The sequence below is a fragment of the Eptatretus burgeri genome, chromosome 4 (assembly GCF_056783735.1).
Source record: "Eptatretus burgeri isolate ZD-2024b chromosome 4, Ebu_testis_v1, whole genome shotgun sequence".
Lineage (NCBI taxonomy): Eukaryota > Metazoa > Chordata > Myxini > Myxiniformes > Myxinidae > Eptatretus > Eptatretus burgeri.
In genome coordinates, this window is record NC_140964.1 from 132,498,206 (window position 1) to 132,519,994 (window position 21,789).

The 21,789-nt window shown below is 48.3% G+C and overlaps 1 protein-coding gene across 2 annotated transcripts in view; it reads right to left on the reverse strand.

Moving 5' to 3' along the window:
* Window positions 1-18,225, reverse strand: part of LOC147029145 (uncharacterized) — a 33,496-nt gene extending 15,271 nt beyond the window's left edge. The window contains exon 1 of one of the 2 annotated variants that reach the window (XM_085876290.1): window positions 17,902-18,224. The gene's annotated coding sequence lies outside the window, so the exon portion shown is untranslated. Of the gene's footprint in view, window positions 1-17,901 lie in introns of both variants that reach the window. The other variant, XM_085876292.1, reaches the window with a different exon arrangement.
* Window positions 18,226-21,789: the final 3,564 nt, after the last annotated feature.

The following is a 21,789-nucleotide window of genomic DNA, read 5'->3' on the forward strand; positions in this document are numbered from 1 at the left end:
GTATGAACTCCCTGACCTTTTTGGGTGTCGGTGTCAAGTCAATCTGATGACAACTGGTCACATTATAAGAAATCAAATATTACACATCACAGGATAGGGAATTGAATTCTAAACATTTTGAATCTACTTACATGCAAATTATATAAGAATTGACCGCGTTATGATAGTAAAGGTCGTTGATCCCCCTGACCTTTGACCCAAACCGCTAACAAAGGTAATGACGTCATTGTGTCATATCGTATATCACAAGATTGGGCATTGAATTCACAACATTTTGGCATTGGCATGCAAATTGGATATAAAAAAATAAAATAAAAAAAAATAAAATAAAATAAAAAAAAAAAAAATATATAAAAAAAAAAATCGACCGCACTATGGCAAAATGACGATTTTGACCTTTTCATGACCTCGACCTTGACCTTTGTAGTCTTAATTTTGTAAGTGGTATTAGAGTGTGGGGAACAGAACAGTCAACATTTTGGTGTTGGTTTCATGCAAATCGGATAAGAATTGACCGTGTTATGACTAAAACCGCACATTTTGCAATGTCGTGACCGCCCCGACCTTTGACTCCCAACCGCGAATCAGAGTTATTACGTCATTGTGTCATGTCACATATCACAAGATGGGGCACTGAATTCTGAACATTCTGGCATTAGTTGCATGCAAATTGGATACAAATTGACCGTGCTATGGTAAAAAGACGATTTTGACCTTTTCATGACCTTGACCTTGACCTTTGACCCGATCGCTCCCAAAATCGAGACAAATCTTGATCGCTCCCAAACAAAAGAACTGGTAAAAAATATTTTAAAATAATAAAAATAACCCACTTGTTACCGTCCATCTGGCCGCACGTTCGCCTGAGGGCCCCCCTGCAGTCGCCTTGCGTCTGCCGTGAAAATTCTATGGCCGCCACAGGAACGCCCTAAGGTCACCGATCGACATCAAATCAAAGACTGGATGGCACACCCACGTTTTCGGTCTCCACAATTTATAAATACGCCGTGCGGCTACCTGAAAAATAAAAACATATGTGACTGCGACATTGTGTGACCATGGCAATACTGCGGCCGCCGTATAATTGCGAGTGGCCGTAGATTTTGGAGACCCCACGGCCGCCGTGGCAAATGTGACCTCGGCCTTAGTGGGAAAACACTGGGGTGAGTTGCAATGGCTTTAAGTTAGGTAAATAAATGATTTCTCCACTTTTATTTTGAACCACAGTGTCTTCCTCTCGCTTTCCGAGGCAAAATTTGTGTGCAGTACCTTCCTCTCGCTTGCTACTCTCGCATGGGCTGAACAAGTGCTGATTCACCTATTCACCGAATCGGCGACTCGTTTTTCCGAGGCAGAATCTTCACGTCCGCAGTTCCTTTACGTCTTCCCCAAACGTTCCAATTCAATCTTGGCTGTACCACTGTTCACCTTCCTCAAACACGCGTGGTGTGGGCGGGCTTTTCCGGCCTGACCGAGATCCCGCACAGAAAGGGCAGACCCCATGGAGGCCCTGTCCAATCAGGGTGGACGGTGACGTCAGCTTCGCCAAGGCCCCTCCCCGACCTTGGGGATCGATAAATTACGACACCATACTCAGAGTAGATTGCTGTGAGAGTTTGGTGGGTTCGTTGGCTGGTTGCAAAGAAAAACGGAAGGTCGTTGGTTGAGTTGGTCCCTTTGTTGTTGGTTGAAGAAGGAAGGTCTTGATCACGGAGGACCTGTCCACGTCTCTCCTCAGCGTGGGCAGGTCTGTTGTTTTGTTGTTGTGCAGATCACGGAGGCCCGTCTGTTGTGCTGGTCAGAGTACACCCAACCTTGACCGGGTCTCATTGGGTCCTGCCTGCTGCCACGTCATACCGTGGACTCCGCGCTCTCCACACGGGCTGCTCCGCCCGCACGGCTGCGGGGTGCGACCATTGTCTGGTGCCACACCACAGAGCATCCCTTTCCCCGAAACTCAGGTACCAAAAGAACTGCAACCTCAGCTCACTCCCTCCCGAGCTTGCAACAAAAGTCCTTTGCAATTCATCTGGGTGTATTTTGTCTGAGTGTAGGTCTGAGTGTGTGGCACCTGTCCATTAAGTAGAAACTGTTCAAGTGCTTTGATCATTGTAAATCTTGCCTGGATTCTCACAAGTCTGCTCTGTGTCCACTTTTGCAAGTTGCTGTAAAATTGTCGCACTACATCTTTCTCTCATCTTTCCCCGCATAACACACCCAATAAACCTGTTCCTGTACCACATACCTTTCCTCGCTTCGTAAAAAAAAATTATTGAAGAAATGTTCCCAGTTCGTTTTTGTCTTTTCCTTCATTGGTCCAGCATGGTTCAAATCTGAGCTAAGCCAGGTTTTTAGCCGACTGAGCTTCGCCGACCCAGACAGCAGTCGTGGGTCGTGTAACGGACGGAGTTATTTTGGAAACCGCGCCGGCTCCACGGGACGCTGCTAACGAGGTCCGTTCCGTGTTTTGCGAACAGCCCAAGCGTGCACGATCGCGTGATCGGAATCCGGCGCCGAAATGCTCGGTGCTCGGAACAAGACCAGGGCGCGGACGGCTAAAATGGAGGCAATTGTCGTGTGAATTTAGAAAGCACGTGGCCCCATGTGAGCACGTGTACAGAGGCTGACGTGCTGCATGCCGTGAGTGTTATTCGCAGGAGGAGTCCCGAGGATGACACCGCCGCATGCCGCGAGTGAAATTCGCAGGACGAGTCCCAAGGACGACACCGTCGCGTCTGTGTGCGAGGTGGACCTCGCAGAGCGGGCCATGTGCCAGTGACGTTGGCGGGGATCTCGAAGCACGAATGGCAGGTGAGTAGTGCACGGTGGCTCGCATGGGCGATAGCTCAAAAGCCAGCGATTAATGCGATTAACGGGGCGATGTTACGGCCTCATTTATCGACCATACGGAGGGGACGAGCGTGCTGCAAATCACTGCCCTGGAGCGGCAAGGCTCGTCGAGCCTTGCCACGAGCAGATGCCCAGCCAGGATGTCGCGAACATCCTCGCCGGGGGCACAGGAGCACGAGTTAGGGGAGTGTTTAACGTTCGTTCGACCGGCCTCGTGGGGCAGGAGCGGATCTCCATGGCCCAGGTAACACCAGTTTGTGGGAATTTAGGTTAGAATTTAGAAATGGATTGGAGACATGGACAGACATGGAACGTGTAGTGGGAACGTAGAATTAAATGGAATGTGAATTTGTATAATGGATGATGAGGGGCACGAGCGAGTTTCGGGGGTCGTAGTTTGTAGAGTGTCAGTGTTGATGTGAAAAATACAAATAAAATAAAACCAAGAAAGAAACATGGTGAATGAACGTGGGTCAGTGGGCCTGAGTGTGAATGGAGTGAATGTGGAATGCATGGTGCGAACGAATGATTGGGGGGAGGAGTGAATCCCAACCAAGGAAACCCGTGGTTAGTGTCATGTTAGTTTGTGGGTTAGTTAAATTAACCAATCGGATGTCGTTTTGTTGTTGGTGTTGAACAAAGGCACGAAACCTTTTTTGTGGGCTGCAGGAGTCTATTGACCGGCTGGAAGCATGGCTGGTAAAATGTGCGCACTGAGTAGAGGGCACCTCAGGCACCGAAGTTGTCGGCTAGAGTAGGCCATGGGTCCAAGGGACCGAGTTAGTGTAATGGGCATGGGCAGCCCATGGAAACGGGACCCGGAGCACCAAAATGCAACGTGGGCATCGAAGGGGAAATGCCATGAATGGCATTCCCCACATTCATAAGGAGTAGGTAGGCTTGGAGACAGCCTCAGCGAACCGAGGGTGCCGAAGATCAAGTTGGGCAGATGGGTAAACATGCCAGTTAAGCCACGCTGCCCGGCCACGAAATTGTGCAAGAGCATGAGAGAAAATTTGCGGGCCAGGCCCAAATTAATAACGAATACTAACACAGGCAACGGGAATCATGGTTGCTCCAACCGATAGTTTAAAGACAGGCGTGTTGAAAAGCCCCGGGGATAGATTAATGTTTAATAAATGCGGGACAGAAAGGAAACGTAACTCAGGAACCAGAAGAACTGCGACCTTGGCTCACTCCCTCCCAAGCTTGCAACCAAAGTCCTTTGCCATTCATCTGGGTTTATTTTGTCGAGTGTGTGGCACCTTTCCATTAAGTAGAAACTGTACAAGTGCTTTGATCATTGTAAATCTTGCCTGTATTCTCACGACAAGTGTGCTGTGTCCTTTTTTGTAAGTTGCTGTAAAATTGTCGCACGACATATTTCTCTCATCTTCCTCTGCATAACACACCCAATAAACCTGTTCCACATACCTTTCGTCACTTCGTGTAAATAAATTATGGTGGAAATGTTCCCAGTTCGTTTTTATCTTTTCCTTCATTGGTCGAGCATGGTTCGAATCTGAGCTCAGCCGGGATTTTATTCCCGATCATCTGTTCATTCCAGCCGGTACGTCCTTGGCAGGTCCGCAAGATTGCATCCGAACTGGGAAGGTCGTTGGTACTGGGTAATTGGGAGGGTGACCCGGTTTTGGCAAGGTGTACTCAGGGCATGGTTCCCTGGTAGTTGAAACCGCGTGATTAATGAGGTAACTTGGTTCGAGACAAGCAGATCCTACGCCACGCGGTGGAGGTATTGGCGTCCACGGTCGGTTCAGCGACACGCCACGTCACGGAGTTGTCTGTGAGCGACGGCCGACAATTTCGGGCATCTGGTGGGAGACGACATAACTCCCCCCACCTTGTGGTCGTTCTCGCCACCAGACCCCAGCCCGCAACTGTGTATATTGTAACAAATCTGGAAACCATGCACACTCAACATTCAGGTCCCAAAGTTCGTTATGACGGTACGTACATGAGAGATAGCTCCCTTTCCTTTTTGTATGGTAGGAGACTCGAAAACGTGTGTTGTGACGTCTTTCGTTAGGGTATTACATCAGCCATTTACATCCCATACATCCACCATCCAATCTGTGCGACTCAACCAGCCCATCACGCTCCATCCCCACAGACGAACTCCTCTGGTACGACGATTTTCTCAGGGCAGATCCTATGACTCTCTGCGTGAGCGAGGCCAAGTGGAATATTCGAGGCTCCAGAGCAGGGGCCATGGCTCCGCCTCAGAAGGGTGCGGCCGTAGGCCGATGAGGGATGGACAGCGAGATGATTCTCGCCAAGGATCGCACCATGTGGGAGGAGATATTGTTACGGATTTGGAAACCATCTGCACACAACAGCCAGAGTCCCCGCAGTTCAGTTATTTCGATAAGTATGTGCTTATGGTTGGGGTCCCGTCCGGTATGTCGAAAGGGAATTACAAGTGTGTGCTGCAAAGTTTCTTTCTCGTTAGATTTTTGCAATACCCAACGCCAACAAATCAATCCTTCACTTCTTTGCACCATCGACGCCACTGCCCACGTGCGTTCGACCACGGACATGAGCGGAGGTTTCCTCACCTCAGAACACTGACTCCACCCAGAAAAGGAGGGGTTCCCCCCTGTCCAATCATGGATGGCCAGCACATCACCCCACAAAACCCTGTCCAATCAGGGCAAAGATTACCTCAGAGGACCGATCACAACACCCGACCCGGGGGGAGGGATAAGAAAAGAATCGCCGGGTTCCGCTTAGTGCTCGCTGAAGTTGGGTTGGAATTGTCGGAGAAGAAAGGGGTCGCCATTGCTATTGGTATTGGTATGCGTCGTTGGTGGTCGTCGTTGCCATGCCTCAAGCTGGTCCTCTGACTATTCCACAGCTGTCAACTTTCATCTCTCATTTTGTTGAGCAATATCCCGGAGTTCGAACCGGAAATATCCGCTGGCCCTCTGTGAGGAGTGACCCTGGCTCCCGCCTTGGCCCCGCGAAACAGTGTCTGGGCTCGCCGACGACACAGAGTTTCACACCTGCAGTCGCGGACCAAACCACACGAAGTGGCCAGGAACCGACCAAACTCTGACCTCCAGCCTGTCTCTCCCCTTGGCTGCGAGGGTCGAACTAAAGATAATCCAGGTCCATTTTATTTTGGTGTGTGTGTGTCTGTGGTGGCGCCGTCCTATTGTTGCGGATTTGGAAATTTACAGCACTCAACATACAGGTCCTCGTAGCTTAGTTATATCAGAAAGTACGTGTTGCCAGTAAGGGTCCCGTCCCGTGTCTGAAGAGTGATTTATGTAAATGCTCTGTGAAGTTATTTTGATAGTTGGGGTTTTCTTTTATTTTACACCACCAACGATAACAACAACGACAACACCACCAACGACAACAGCCCCCACTCAATGATGAGCGAACTGAATTCCATTCCCTAAAATGGACATGAATCGGCTCCCTTGGGCACTCCAAGAAATGGGATGCGACAGCCCCCACCCAATGATGAGCGAACTGAATTTCATTCCCTCATATGGACATGAATCGGCTGGCTTGGGCACTCCAAGAAATGGGATGCGACAGCCCCCTACCGACAGCGAACGAGTCACGCGGGAAGCGAGTCGCGCCCGAGAGGAATAAGAAGGGAACGGAGAGACAGAAGTGGGCTCTTCCTGGTTCTTGGTGCTTCTTGGTTCTCAGTTCTTCCTGGTTCTTGGCGGTTGTTCGGAGAGCAAGGAAAGTGGTTGGGGGTTCTTCGGTTGAATAGACTCAGTGGATTGTGAAGGATCAGCGCATCGTCTTCAACAGCGCGTGTTCTGAAGCGAGAGAGGAGCTCGGGAGGCTGATTGCCGGTGTCTGGATTCGGCTTGCCTCTCGCTGGCACCCGGACCGACACAGCCAGAAGACCACACGAGGTGGACAGGTCCGAGACAGATTCTGGTCTTCAGCCCGACTATCCATCCGAGCAGGAGGCCTTAAAAAAGACCACTTTGGTCCGATTATTTTGGGTGTGTGTGTGTGTGTGTGCGTGTGTGTGTGTGTGTGTGTTTGTGGCACCAGTCCATTAAGTTGCCATTGTATAAGTGCTCTTGCTGAACATACCTGCATTGCTTATATACGGACAACTCTGCTCTTGCGTGCTCCCCTCATTTCCCTATTGTAAATAAATCCCCATTTGTGAAATGTATCTGCTTGTTCGTGTCCTTTCCTCCATTGGCTTGGCGTGGTGCATGTTGGAAAATTAGCAAGGCCGTTGTGCCGTCGTAAGGGGACATTTTGACCGACGGGACTTCGGCAATCGTCCGCTCGAGTTGCACACGGGTCGGGCACGCTGACGGCTCGACTCGTACGAGTTCCGTTGAGGGGGTGATTCCTCGTTTGTTCGCCACATCGTCTCTCGGTATTTTTAAGATTGGCAAATAACACTGTTCCACGTGGTGGATTTCGACGTTTCACGGTCCGATAAGGGACCCGTACTTTTTCGAAAAAGTACGATCGAAATTCCGGGTGATCGGCAGAGCAGACTCCACTGCTCCGCCGAGCTGTCGTGCTCGTCGTTGACCCTCGGCCTGCAACACTATAAGTAGAAATTGTGCAAGTGTTGATTGCTCATTGTACATTGCATGTATATTCGGAATAAGTCTACACCGTCTTATTATTGTAAATAAATAACTATTAAATGTTCCAGTCCGTTGCCTGTCATTTCTTCCATTGGCCCAGTATGGTTTGGGCTTGAGAAGAGGAAAGGTCGTTTGTGCTGTAAATTGTTATTTGGATCGGCTCGGATTTGGAAATTCGCAATTGATTAAGCCGGATCCGAGTCGGTAACAACGACTCGGTTCGGACAAAGTCGGCCGAGGGTGTGGTTTCCCCTGAAGCAAGACTGCGTGGTTATTTAGGTATATTGGAAATCTCGACAATTAACCCTGCGCCACAGGGTCAAAATATTGGCGTCCACGATCCGCCAAGGGACCCGTGACCTTGGAAGTTATCTGAAGGTTACAACCTTCAATTCCGGTGTTCGGTGGGAGACGGCCCAACTGCTCCATCTCGCGGTCGTCCTCGCCACTGACCCCTGGCCCACAACAATATATCCCTGGGCAGTGCCAGAAGAAGGGTGGAAAAACGGGTGTGGTGTGGACGGAAGGTCGTGTGTCGTCGGCACGAAGAGTTCGATGGACAAGAGTTCTGTGGACAGGAGTAGAGTGGACGAAAGGAGCCATGGTTGTTGATTTGCGCTTGTCAGTGGCTGCACGGAGAGGGCGGGTTGGTCGGCACGTGGACGGATCGGAGTTCGAGTGCCCAGGCGATTCGCCACGCGGGTTCCATCCAGAACCACCAGCCTGGCACGAGCTCCCCGACAGTGCCCCGACGACCATTTGCCACCAGGTACTGCGAGGTGACGTTCCGTTGTTGTAAAAAATGTAATAAACCTGACGATACAACAAGTCGGAGCGCACACATGTAATTCCGATTCGACAAAGGGGGGATTCTAACTGTAAACACATACTTATCAAAATAACTAAGTTGAGGGACTGGCTGTTTGTGTGCACAAGGTTTCCAACTCCGTAACAATATATTCGCTTTAAGTCTCGCTTCTCTTGTCTTTTATTTATTGTAAAGAAATTAGAAATGTTCCCAGCTCGTTTTTGTCCTTTCTTTATTTGGTCCAGCATGGTCCGGGATTGAGTTCAGACGGGGTTGCATCCCCGATAATCGGTTCAACATAGCCGGGACATCCTGGGCAGGCCCCGCTTGACTGCAACGAGCCAGAAAGGTAGGTGGCAAAGCGGTGGTCGGTAGTGTAACTTTACCGCTGCCGGTGGAGTAAATCAGGTTTGACCAGGCGTTTTGAGGGCGTGGCTTCCCCGGTAGTTTAAATCGCGTAATTAGTTAGTTAAATTGGTTATAGACAAACAGATCCTTCGCTACGCGGTTGAAATGTTGGCGACCATGGTCGGTTAATCGAGCCGCTGGCTTCAGAGTTATCCGGAGCGATGGCCTATAATTCCGGGAGTCTGGTGGGAGACGACGAACCCTCCCCACCTCGTGGTCATGCTCGCCACCGACCCCAACAATATATACCATATATCTTGCTCCCTCTCTCTAAGCCTGGTGTTGGCTTAGTGGTAAGGGTGGCAGCTTGGGATCCGATTGGGATCCGAGCATCCTGAGTTCAAGCCCCGTTGGCTGCTGAATTAACATCAGGGGGTTGACTCAGCCTGTCATCCTTCCAAGATCGGCGAAATGAGTACCAGTGTACTGGTCCCAGTGTAGGCCACGGTCAGAATAGGTGTACCATATCGCTGTGTGTCATAAGAGGTGACCAGGGTTGGCGTCAGGAAGGGTATCCGGCCATAAAACATTGCCTCAAGAAAAAGCTCACCCCTGCACAGCAGGGAAAAATGGCTGGAAAAACGAATTTTTTGGGGGGGAGGGGGGGCCGTCTGTCTCTGTCTCTGTCTCTGTCTCGCTCTACCCACTCCCAATAGAACAGCACCCTTCTCCCATACTTCTCCAATTTTACCCACCCCTCTCTCTGAATGTGGACAAATCCAGAGAATGGTTATGTCTGGACAGTGTTTGACTCCAGGCAGGGTTTGTCCTCAGACGTGTCCAAGCAGCATTTGTCTCCAAAAAGCTTGGCTCCAGATGTGTCCGGGCGGGACTTAATGCTCCACCGCACGACGACCTTTCATTCCTCTCACCTCACGCTGTCTTCCCTTCCCCCACCCCTCCTCGCTCCTTCTTCCCCCATTTAACATCCCCAAAAGCGAAATGAAAGGTGGTATTTGCTCATTTTAAATAAATATAATAACACCAATACGACAAATAAATTTGAACAAAATTAATGTTCGAATTCGGATTGGTGTAAATGATGCAAATAAAGCAAGTCTGTTTCGTCAATTTCTGCAACGCCGTGTGGAGAGGCGAGTGTGGCGAGCTGATCCACACTCATCAAAAATAAAACCCATAAACACACAACCATTGATGTGCCCCTCAATCAAACAAATGAACCAGAGATCCTTTAAAGCCCCAGGGCCTGATCAGACACGACAGAAGAGTGTTATTGGGACAAATCCGACAGTGTGCAGGGGGAGTCCGCTCTGCAGTCCGGGCAGCTCAGGCTGGAGAACATCCCGTGCTATTTCTGCAATATCTGGTTTGGAGGAGCAGAGAAGATGTGGCTCTGGAAGGAACAGCGGCCGAGGAGCATAGCTTTTTGGTGTCAATTCCGGGATAACTCCTCCCTTCCCCTCAGTACAACCGCCCTGATAGCCTCTGGATCTTACGTCACAGATCATATGTAACACCATTCCCCTTTCACTCACCATTGGACTGTGGAGCAATTCGTGGATGGAGCACACCTTTCATGGTCCAACCTAAAATAGCTGCTAATGGTTCACATGGCTTTCTTGGCTTTTCCTACCAAGCTTGCACCTCATGGCCGAGTGAAATACTGTTATAATTTGCCGGAGCGTCGGCCGCGACACGACTGCCAGATGGAGCCGCAAGTCGACTCTGCTTGATCGCCTGGAATATAGATTGTTCTTCTCTGGAAAAGTCTGGAGAAGACGGGTCCCTTTTGGACCGAAATCCGCCAATGGGTAGACCACGTGGGGTCGGGTTGATTGCCAACTTCAATTTACCTAAATACCCACATGGTCCAACTACCGGGGAATTTCACGTTCGACGGAACTGGTACAGGAACAAGCCGCCGAAGCGAGCCCGTTCCGTGTGCGATTCCCAGCGGCTTCATCGCCGAGAACCGTTGGTCCGATTATCCTGTTATTTTGGCACAACGGCCTTCTATTTACCAACACGCGCAGCACGCTCAGTCAATGGTGGAAATGGACATGGTTGAGCTGAGAACATTTAACAATTGGGGTTTATTTAATAATGCAATTGGGGGACAAGGGAACACAGAACGCGGAATTAAACCGAATACAAGAAATGCAAGGCGAATATATACAGCAAGGCACCTAACCAGTTTCACTACTTAATGTACTGGGCCCACACACAGACACACACACCCAGACAGAAATGGACCCCCTGGGTCTTTATTCGGCTCTCCAGCAGAGGAGGAGGATAGTCCGGCTTGGAGTCAGGGCTGCAGGCAACCTGGCCGCGAGCGCGCGGCTGGACGTCGTCATCCTTCCGGAGCTCTGGCAACCCTCGTCGAACCAGCCGGCTGAACCCAAGCACGAGGGACCCCTTGAAGGCTGCTGCGGACCACGGAGGCAGGCAGAGAGCGAAGACGAAAGAGTTGAGGAGCCACCACGAGCACGACGGGAGAGAGCTGAGGAGCCACGATGAGGACGACGAAAAAGAGCCCAAAAGAGAGAGACAAAACCCCACGGACTCACCTCTTATAGGCCCCTTCGCCTGCCAATGACCATTCCTCTCCTCCTCACTCTGCCTTTTCATTGGACAGGAAACATCATGAGACTCCTTGTCTGCCCCAGCCCCCCCCCATTTGACAGGCGCGCGGTGGGCGGCGCGCCCCCCACCCGTCTTAGCGGAGTCTCCAGTGGAGGCGCTTGTGGCTCTGCCCACCACCACGTCTCCGACCACGTGCGTGGCTGGTGAAACTCGCAGCGCCAGTTCCGCACGCCTGGTCGTGAGAATGGCACCGCCACAGCGCCGTTGTTGCATTCCAGTAACAATCGCAGCGGATTTACACTTATTTACCCACGAGACCAGGGAAAGGGAGCCATCTATAAAACATGTATTACCGAGATAACCGAGCGAAAGGAACGTGAATGTTGTGTGAAAGGGTTTTTCCAAATTCACAAAAATACCACGTTATCAAAAAGCATATACTGTGGAACTCCGACATTTGTAGTTTCAACATTCACCGTTTACAAAATGTGACCTGCTTCGACATTCACGCTTTGCATATTCATGGTTTCTTTTTTTAACACTTCAAGGACTGGTCTCCCATATCCCCAGCTGCCAATATTAATTCAGCCTGAGAATTGTTCCACAGAAATCAAAATATTGTGTCCTGAAACCCTCCCCTTCTCCACCCATACTCCCCAGTCATAACAAACTGATCCGAAATTGTCTCTTTTGCAACTGAAAAGGTGGAAGCATTTCTGGCAACCCTCGACTGATTCTGCAACGAGACGGGAAGGCATCGGCTCACGTGTACTAAAAACCTTTCTCTGCAGCTTTTGCGCTTCCTCTCTCTGCTCTTTTCATTCTGATTTCCATAGCTCATCTTCCATCTGCTTGGAAATCAGTCACATCACAGCATGAAATAAAAAAGGTGCAAATATATTGCATCACAGTTGATATGAAATCCTTGGTTTTCTCAAACAACCTTGTCTCAGTTCATGAAATGGGATTAAGACCGAGTCACTCGACCTTGGAGACGCTGCTTCAACTCTCCAAACAGTGGATGGGGACCATGAGATCAGGGATTTGTCTCTGGAGATTCTGTCATTGCCAAAAATATTTGCACAGTTGCACATTTTTCAAATAATGCAATCACTTTTTTCTTCCAGAAAATTGTTGAAATAAAAAAAATATATTTTGATGTCCAATCATGTATTTCTTTAGTTTACAGTGGTACAAAACAAACAAAAAAAGGGATGCAAGGCTTAATGTTGGAGTGTGTCACACAGGAGAAGGATGTGGAGGTGGCAAGAGAAATGGGAGGTAATCAGGCAGCAAATAGTGTTTTCGGTTGTATTCGGAGGGGGATCATTTATAAATCAAAAGAGGTGGTGTTTACATTGTTTTGGAATTTAGTGAGGGGAAATCTCAAATATTGTGTGCAGTTCTGGTCACCACAACTCAGGAAGGACAAAGATGCCATACAGAGGTTTCAGTGCAGGACGACTGGAATGATTCCAGGCAGAGCTCGACTGAGCTATGAGGAGAGGGTGATGGAAAAAGAGCTTTATACACTAGAAAGGAGGCGGTTACAAGGAGATATGATTGAGATGTTGAAGATGATGGAAGGTTGAAGTGTATATGAATTATTCTCCAGAGTAGACAGTGATAGAACCAAGGGCCATAGCTTGAGAGTGAAGGAGAGATGAGTCAAGACTGTAGCAAGGCAGGGGACTTTCATTCAGAGTGTAATTAATGAATGGAATGGTCTCTCTGGAAAGGTAACGGAAGCAGAAACAGAAGATAAGTTTAAGTTAGAATTAGATAGGTACCTGGAAGTTATGGAGATAGAGGGGTAAGGGGGTGTTGACCGGACTTTTAGGTAGTTTGAGCATTAATGGGTGATTGTGTTCATGTGAATGGAGTGCTGTTGGTGGGGGTCTTGTTCAGGGGAGTTGTGTGGTTGATGTGTGTTTTTAACCAAGCCCATGATCCCTCCACTGAGGGGAAGAAAAAAATCCAAAAAAAAAAACAACAAAAAGTACAACAACAATACACCCAAGTGGGTTTGACGTCAGCTCGGTGATGTCTGGAATGGAAACTGGATATTTTCAACATGCCAGACGACAGAGGTAACGAGAAACGAGTTGGTTAAATTATATGAATGAAACAAAATCATGAATCAATTAATTTTTTTTGTATTTTCTTCCTTGGATCCTGTGTGGATAAATTAGTGTGGTGTTCACACAGGCATGAAGGGATGAACGGCCTCCACCTGTGTTGTATTTCCTTGTGCAGAGCGTGGATCCGGCTCCTTCCCCAACAACTTCGTCGAGTGTAAGATTGTATCACGCAGACCCATGGAAGCCTTCCCTTGGTGGCTCTCGCAGTCCCATCAGGCAGACGTGAGTGCAGGTTTGACCGAAGGACTCTTGGCAAAGGCCCGGTCACACCTTGACGTTTTAGCCAACGTATGCCGATTTTTGAATTTTTTTTTTCTAAAACGCTGGCACACGTTGAATACGTTATGGGTAAGTTTTGACAACATTGAGAGCACGCTGAAAAACACTGCCATACGTCGTTGTACGTTGGATTTAAACGTTGTACTTTTTGGTTGTCCTCAAATTTTTTCCTGCTTGAAATTTCACGACGTATGCAGGCGTACGACTCACACGTTCCGCGACGCTGGCCACAAGTTGTATGCACGGTCTGCAATCGTTGACAGACGTCAACACATGCTACTTGTAAGTTAATCATAAGTTGAGACACGCCGAGGTAATGTTTAGCGTACCCGAAACTTATTTCGAACCTATGATTAACGTGTTGTTGGCAAGTTACGCGATTGTTGCCACACATCGACAGACGTTACTTTTAAGTTACTCATAGGCTGAAAGACGTCGGTATAATGGATCGTCCTTGCGTCAGCGTCCACGGCCACGGCCAGGATACTTATTTGCAGCATTCTTCAAACTTTTCTTCGGCATGACGAGGATGTTCACACTTCGATGTCAAGCTTGGCTATGATTCCAATTGTCCATCGGCAGCGTCTATTTAAAATAGTCGAGTTTGAGCGTTTTAACACGTTCAGAAGAAACGCTTCAAATTTCCAAACCCCAGCATCAAACAACAAAGGCGAGTGACAGCAATTTAAATCGTTCATTGTAAACAATGAAAATAGCTGAGTGGTACCGTTTAAAAGTCGTTGAGTGTAAAAAAAAATCCGATTGTTGAGCGCAAGCGTCTACTTTCAATAGTGGAGATGCAGCCATTTAAATCGTTGAGTGGCAGCCTATGAATAGCAAACCCCACGTCACCGGCAAAGATAAACTGCCGCACGATATGGATCATTGGGCATAGTTTGTGAACGCCGGCTTCACGATAATTATTCGATGGTATATCGTATCTATAAGTAATCAAAGCGCTCTATGCACATTATTAGTTCATTGTGCATTTGTCCAACCCGTTATGAATAGACCTAAATCGTAAAAACAAGCTATAGCTCATTGTTGAAAAAAGCCCCATAAAAAATTAGCTGCGAAGAACTTTGAACAATGGTGCAAAGATGTCTCCTACCCGTGGACGCAAGGAGGATCCATCATAACCCACACCCTCCCCCTCACACTCACCTACTCCTGCCAACATGAACAGACTACTAATACTAATACTGATATGGACATCGACTCGAAAACACTGTTGGGATCCCCTTTTATATACCAATTCCCAAAACCGCTGGGAACACGTCTTTATATGGCAGTTGTAAGCTAGAAACACGTTAATTTTTTTTTTTTTTGTCCACCGGAAGACGTCATTGGAATACATCTACATACGTCGATGTGTGTTGGGACTACATAAAGAATTGGTTCAAAGCACGTCAAACATAAGTTAGAAATAAGTTTCGCGTAAAAAAGACATTACCGCGACGTGTTTCGACTTATGAGTAGCTTATAAGTAGCCTTTGTGGACGTGTGTAAAACTTATCCCCATCGCATGCGGAACGTGTGTCATACGCCGAGTACGTCGTAAAATTTTGAACATGTTTAAAATTTCTTGACGTACTCTACTTACTACTACGTATGATAGCGTACTTTAGCGTTCTACTCACGTATACCAAACTTACTCATACCGTATTTGACGTGCCCCAACGTTTTAGACACATTTTTCTTAGGTCAGCATACGCTGGCAAGATCACCAAGGTGTGACCGTGATGTTGTCACTTCCATTTCTACGGCAGTTATGATTCGAATCGTTGTGCGTCAGCCTTTTAACTGGCTACGTCACGACATCGTCGGCGATGCGTGCAATGCGCTATGCCTGAGTTAGACTATCGTTGGGCATCGGTTGTGTAGGCCGACAACAGGTTCAGCATTCGTTGGTATAAGTTATCTATAACACAACGAAACGTTCTGTGTCCGTTGCCAATGCGTTATACATAAGACCAAGTCGCTATGAATACGTCCGAATCTTAAAAAAAAAAAAACATCAAAAGTTCAACGTAAGCCAGCGTTTTACATTCATTTTAATACGTTGCCATCGCTGGCTAAAACGTCAAGGTGTGACCGGGCCTTAAGGAGAGCTTGATGAATCGAACGCACGAGAGATCGAGATGTTTACAAAGGGCTTCAATGTCCCTTGTTTAACCTCTTCCACATCCTCTCGTCTCGGAGACAGACACGGAGCACCGCGTGTTGTCCACAGACAGGGAGCACCGCGTGTTGTACACAGTCACGGAGCACCGCGTGTTGTACACAGTCACGGAGCACCGCGTGTTGTACACAGTCACGGAGCACCGCGTGTTGTACACAGTCACGGAGCACCGCGTGTTGTACACAGTCACGTCACCCGCGTGTTGTACACAGTCACGTCACCCGCGTGTTGTACACAGTCACGTCACCCGCGTGTTGTACACAGTCACGTCACCCGCGTGTTGTACACAGACACGGAGCACCGCGTGTTGTACACAGACACGGAGCACCGCGTGTTGTACACAGTCACGTCACCCGCGTGTTGTACACAGTCACGTCACCCGCGTGTTGTACACAGTCACGTCACCCGCGTGTTGTACACAGACACGGAGCACCGCGTGTTGTACACAGACACGGAGCACCGCGTGTTGTACACAGACACGGAGCACCGCGTGTTGTCCACAGACACGGAGCACCGCGTGTTGTACACAGACACGGAGCACCGCGTGTTGTACACAGACACGGAGCACCGCGTGTTGTCCACAGACAGGGAGCACCGCGTGTTGTACACAGTCACGGAGCACCGCGTGTTGTACACAGTCACGGAGCACCGCGTGTTGTACACAGTCACGGAGCACCGCGTGTTGTACACAGTCACGGAGCACCGCGTGTTGTACACAGTCACGTCACCCGCGTGTTGTACACAGTCACGTCACCCGCGTGTTGTACACAGTCACGTCACCCGCGTGTTGTACACAGACACGGAGCACCGCGTGTTGTACACAGACACGGAGCACCGAGTGTTGTACACAGACACGGAGCACCGCGTGTTGTCCACAGACACGGAGCACCGCGTGTTGTACACAGACACGGAGCACCGCGTGTTGTCCACAGACACGGAGCACCGCGTGTTGTACACAGACACGGAGCACCGCGTGTTGTACACAGACACGGAGCACCGCGTGTTGTACACAGACACGGAGCACCGCGTGTTGTACACAGACACGGAGCACCGCGTGTTGTTCACAGACACGGAGCACCGCGTGTTGTTCACAGACACGGAGCACCACGTGTTGTTCACAGACACGGAGCACCACGTGTTGTTCACAGACACGGAGCACCGCGTGTTCACAGATACGGAGCACCACGTGTTCACAGACACGGAGCACCACGTGTTGTACACAGACACGGAGCACCACGTGTTGTACACAGACACGGAGCACCACGTGTTGTACACAGACACGGAGCACCACGTGTTGTACACAGACACGGAGCACCACGTGTTGTACACAGACACGGAGCACCACGTGTTGTACACAGACACGGAGCACCACGTGTTGTACACAGACACGGAGCACCACGTGTTGTACACAGACACGGAGCACCACGTGTTGTACACAGACACGGAGCACCACGTGTTGTACACAGACACGGAGCACCACGTGTTGTACACAGACACGGAGCACCACGTGTTGTTCACAGACACGGAGCACCACGTGTTGTTCACAGACACGGAGCACCGCGTGTTGTTCACAGACACGGAGCACCGCGTGTTGTACACAGACACGGAGCACCACGTGTTGTTCACAGACACGGAGCACCACGTGTTGTTCACAGACACGGAGCACCACGTGTTGTACACAGACACGGAGCACCACGTGTTGTTCACAGACACGGAGCACCGCGTGTTGTACACAGACACGGAGCACCACGTGTTGTTCACAGACACGGATCGACATCACGAACCAGAGAAGGAAACCCCCGCCCGTGGTCGCTCGTTTAACAAAGGATGGAATGTTCGTGGAATGTTAACCAGGAATGTAACATTTTAGATCCACACGATCATTTTCTTTGTATTTTTGGGATCAGGAAGGAAGTTTCCATCAAACATCTCATTAAATCAACAAACACAACAACAAACATTTTATAAAAATTACTTAAACTTTTCTTCATTCCAGATAATCATCAACAATAAATTATTTTATCTTTCAAATTGACGTTTTACAAATCTTCCTCAGGATGAAATAAGAGATTCCGAACATACCTCTTCAGTTCAGGAACCACCACCACCACCACCACGAGCTGCGTTGCAGTTCAGCACAAGGTTAAAAAGATCACCCGGAAGTTTTTCTTCGTTATCCTGTTACCACAACTTCTTCTTCTTCTTCTTCTTCCTCTATTTCGGCTTCTTCTTCTTCTTCCTATTTTTTTCCTCTTCTTCCTCTTCCTCCTCTATTTGTTGTTTCTTGACGGAGTCAGAGCCCCGATTCTCCCCAAACTCCACGGACCCGAACTCAAGATTACAACCAAAAACGGAAAATATATTAATAAAATTGAAGTAAACGACAGAAAGTAAAATAATAATAACTTTACAGTCTTTCTTGTGAGGGGAGGGGGGAAGTGGGGAGGGGAGGGGGGAAGGGAATGGAGGGGGAGGGGGGAAGGGAATGGAGGGAGAGGGGGGGGAATGGAGTGTGGGGGTGAGGGGTGGTGTGGTCGGGGAGAGGGGGGAGTGGAATATATTCCCGTCCAGTGAAGGCTTCATAACCCAAGAAAACTTTTGGGGGAAGGACTGGGATGTCACAAAAAAGAACCACCGAGGTGTTATTGACTTCGACCCCATCCCTGACCGTAGTGAGACGGCGAAGTCAACAACTCCTTCCTACGCGAAATGACTCGTGCTATCATTGGTTTAAATGGAGGGATCAATCCCGGAAATGACTCCTCGACTCTCCCTTAGAATCCTCGGAATATGACACAAAACCCGGAGCCCGTCAAAATACTGGGTTTTCATCACCTTCTCCCATTGTTCGACTGATTTACACTTCATGAAGAAATCTCCAGATCTGAACTTTCTGGCATGAGACGCATCTCGGAATTCTTTGTGAATCAGTGTCGCCATCTTTATCGGGTTGTCAGGACTGAGGGTTGTGACGCCATCAAAAAGCGAAACTCTACCTCTAAGTTTGTGATGGTATGCTTCAGGGGCAGAGGGGCACTGAACCACTTTGGGAGTTCCAACCCTTCGGAACTCTCCCTCCCTGGTCTGTCCCTCTTCCTCCTTCGATGAACCCTCCATGATGAACCCTCGTCATCGTCAGGAATCGTGTTAATTATCCTGAATCACCACCTCCCAGCACCCCGGAGGGTGAGAATGGCCAATTAAATGAAGACTCGATCATAATAAAACCTTATTAGGACACTGAACACCAGAAAAAGTCCGAGACACTCTCAACACTCAAACCGTCCTGTAATGGCGTCCTACCGAACTCCCCCGGACGGGACACCATCTTCTTCCTTCCCTTCTTTTAATTTTAATGCATCTTCTTCAAAAGAAGATATAATCGGTTTATTTTAACTTCAAAACAAACTAAAAGATTACAACATTGAAGGTATAATACAACTATTTTGTGAAACACGGAGATATAAAAAGAAATCAAAGCCGATAACTTGTATTCTTCGTGATGATACGGATGATATACCTTCTCCCCAAGATTTGGATAAATCAAAAAAGAACCTCGTTATCTTTGATGATTGTGTTAATGAGAGAAACCAAACGATAATGGATCGCGACTACACAAGAGGGAGACATTCTTGTTGTAATTGTATTCATCTTTCTCAATCATACTTTCAACTCCCTCGTCGCTCAAAAAGAAAAAATGCGAATACTTTTATTTTATTGAAGTTAAATTCAAGAGATATAAACAATTTTTGGAGAGACAATTGGTCTACATTATGTTCGTAAAAAGGAATTTGGGGATTATATGAAACACACAACTGAAAAATATTGTTATGGTTATGAAAATTCACAGAACACCATTCAGGTTCCCCAGAGATCAGTTATTTGAATAAGTGTGTGTTTCAGGTTAGATTTCCTCACCGATGTATAACGGGCCTTGTTCGTGTGCCGGGCTGTGAATCTTTGACTTCGCTGTTATTCTTTTCTATCTTTTATTTTCAAAAAACGCTACAACCACGTCATCTCCACCACAAAGCAATCATCTCTGCAACACCGCCATCTCCACAAACACCGCCATCTCCACAAACACCGCCATCTCCACAAACACCGCCATCTCCTCGACAAACACGATAACATTCTCCTCAGCGACAGCGGCAAAATGCTGTCAACGTGGACACGCCGCATCACAGGAGGGGCTACATTCCAGAGTCCGTGTGCAATCAGCCGTGAAACTTTTGGTGATGGACACGTGATGGACACGATTGGTATGGAGAGCAGAGCGTGGAGAGTCGGGGACGAGCAAGCTGCGTCGCATGTCAGGCCCGACCGACCAAGCCGCCATTCAAGCTGCTCGCCCGGCTGCTCAAGCCGCCGAACTGCTTAAGCGACTGGTGCGTTGGCAACGAGCCAACGAAACAGAGACACCAAGGGTCGCCGAACCGAAGACCGCCGAGTTGCCACCAAGGGGCGGCCAGGTAACCAGCATGGACTCTTGGAGTCCTTTGGTCATCGCGTCTCTGAGTATCATTGAAGGCTCACGAGCCAGATTATTTTCCTTTGGTTTTGTATGGAAGTCTGTGGCGCCTTGTCTCATGAAGTAGAATTGTTGTTAAGTGCGTGCCTGTATATAAAAATAGACATCGGCTCTAGGCTTTTGCTTGTGTCTTGTTCCCATCCCCCCCATTCATTGATTGCATGCTTGTGAGAATAAATGCCCCATTGTTTAAATGTCGATCTGCTCGCTCCGTTATTTTCCCACCATTGACTCACAATGCGTTCAGGGAATTAATTAGCTATTAAAGCCGATAAAAGTAATAATCTAGTCCGACGGAACTTGCCGATATAAAACCGCTCGGCTTCGCACACGGAACGAGCACGCGTAAGTGGCTCGTGTCCGCACAAGTTCCCGTCGAGGTATAAACTCTCGGTATTTTCTGTCCGCGCGAATAGTTTGGTATATCGACAATTCGGCGATTGACCCTGAAGCGCGTGGACAGAATATTGACAAGTTTATGATGCGTTAAGGCATCCGTAGCGAGTTTCCGGGGTTTGTCTGGAAGACGACGACTAGATTGCGGCCTTTGGTGGGCGCGCGACTGCAATTTGGCTGAAGCGGTCGTTCGCACGCCGACGCCGGTGGATTCCATTACAATGTAAATATATTGTTGTGAAACAAGATGAGATATTGAAAGATATATATTTTTTATTTTATAAACAATTGCATATATAAATGATAACTGTTATTATAAATCTTGTGGGGAAATCTACTTCTGGAAAAAGCTTTCATAAATCAAGGTTCTTGTACAGCACAAAGGAGAATTTTGTAAATTTCCTGAAAAAGCACCATGTGGTTTATATTGTATCAACAACAACTTGAGCAATAAGACTTGGAGAAGTAGACGGTGAAGATTATTATTATATTTCAGTGGAGGAACATATGCGATTGAGGAATGAAGGCCAAATATTTGAGGAGGTTTCTCTTGGAACAACAAAATATTAACATTGCAAGAGTGAGTTGAAGGAAGTAAAATCTGGTGGTCTTGGGATGTTAGGAACTAATCCAGAAGGAATGAGACAAATTGTTAAACATCATCTGAGTTTTAGTCAGATCAGGTTAGATCTGTGACCTGCTACAGGGACCATGCAAACCTGTACTAACCTGTTCCATGGTTGGGTTGTCGGCAACTAAACCGTCTCCCCCACCAGGTTTTTTGGTGAGGAGGGTGTTTGGATATGGACACCCAGCAGGATTAAAAACAAAACCTGTCAAAGGGTGGAGGAGCTCCTTGTGAGCCAACAGCCATCCATATCTAGTGCCAAACTGTGTCTGCGGACATCCTCCTGCAGTTGGGTTGCTATTTATTAAGAGGTTGGTGGCAGGATTTGCACTCCGGCCACCGTAAAACCCTTCATTCCGCAAAACACAAAAACACAAAAAAAAAAAAATCTGAAAACCCACTCCGTGGGAGTACC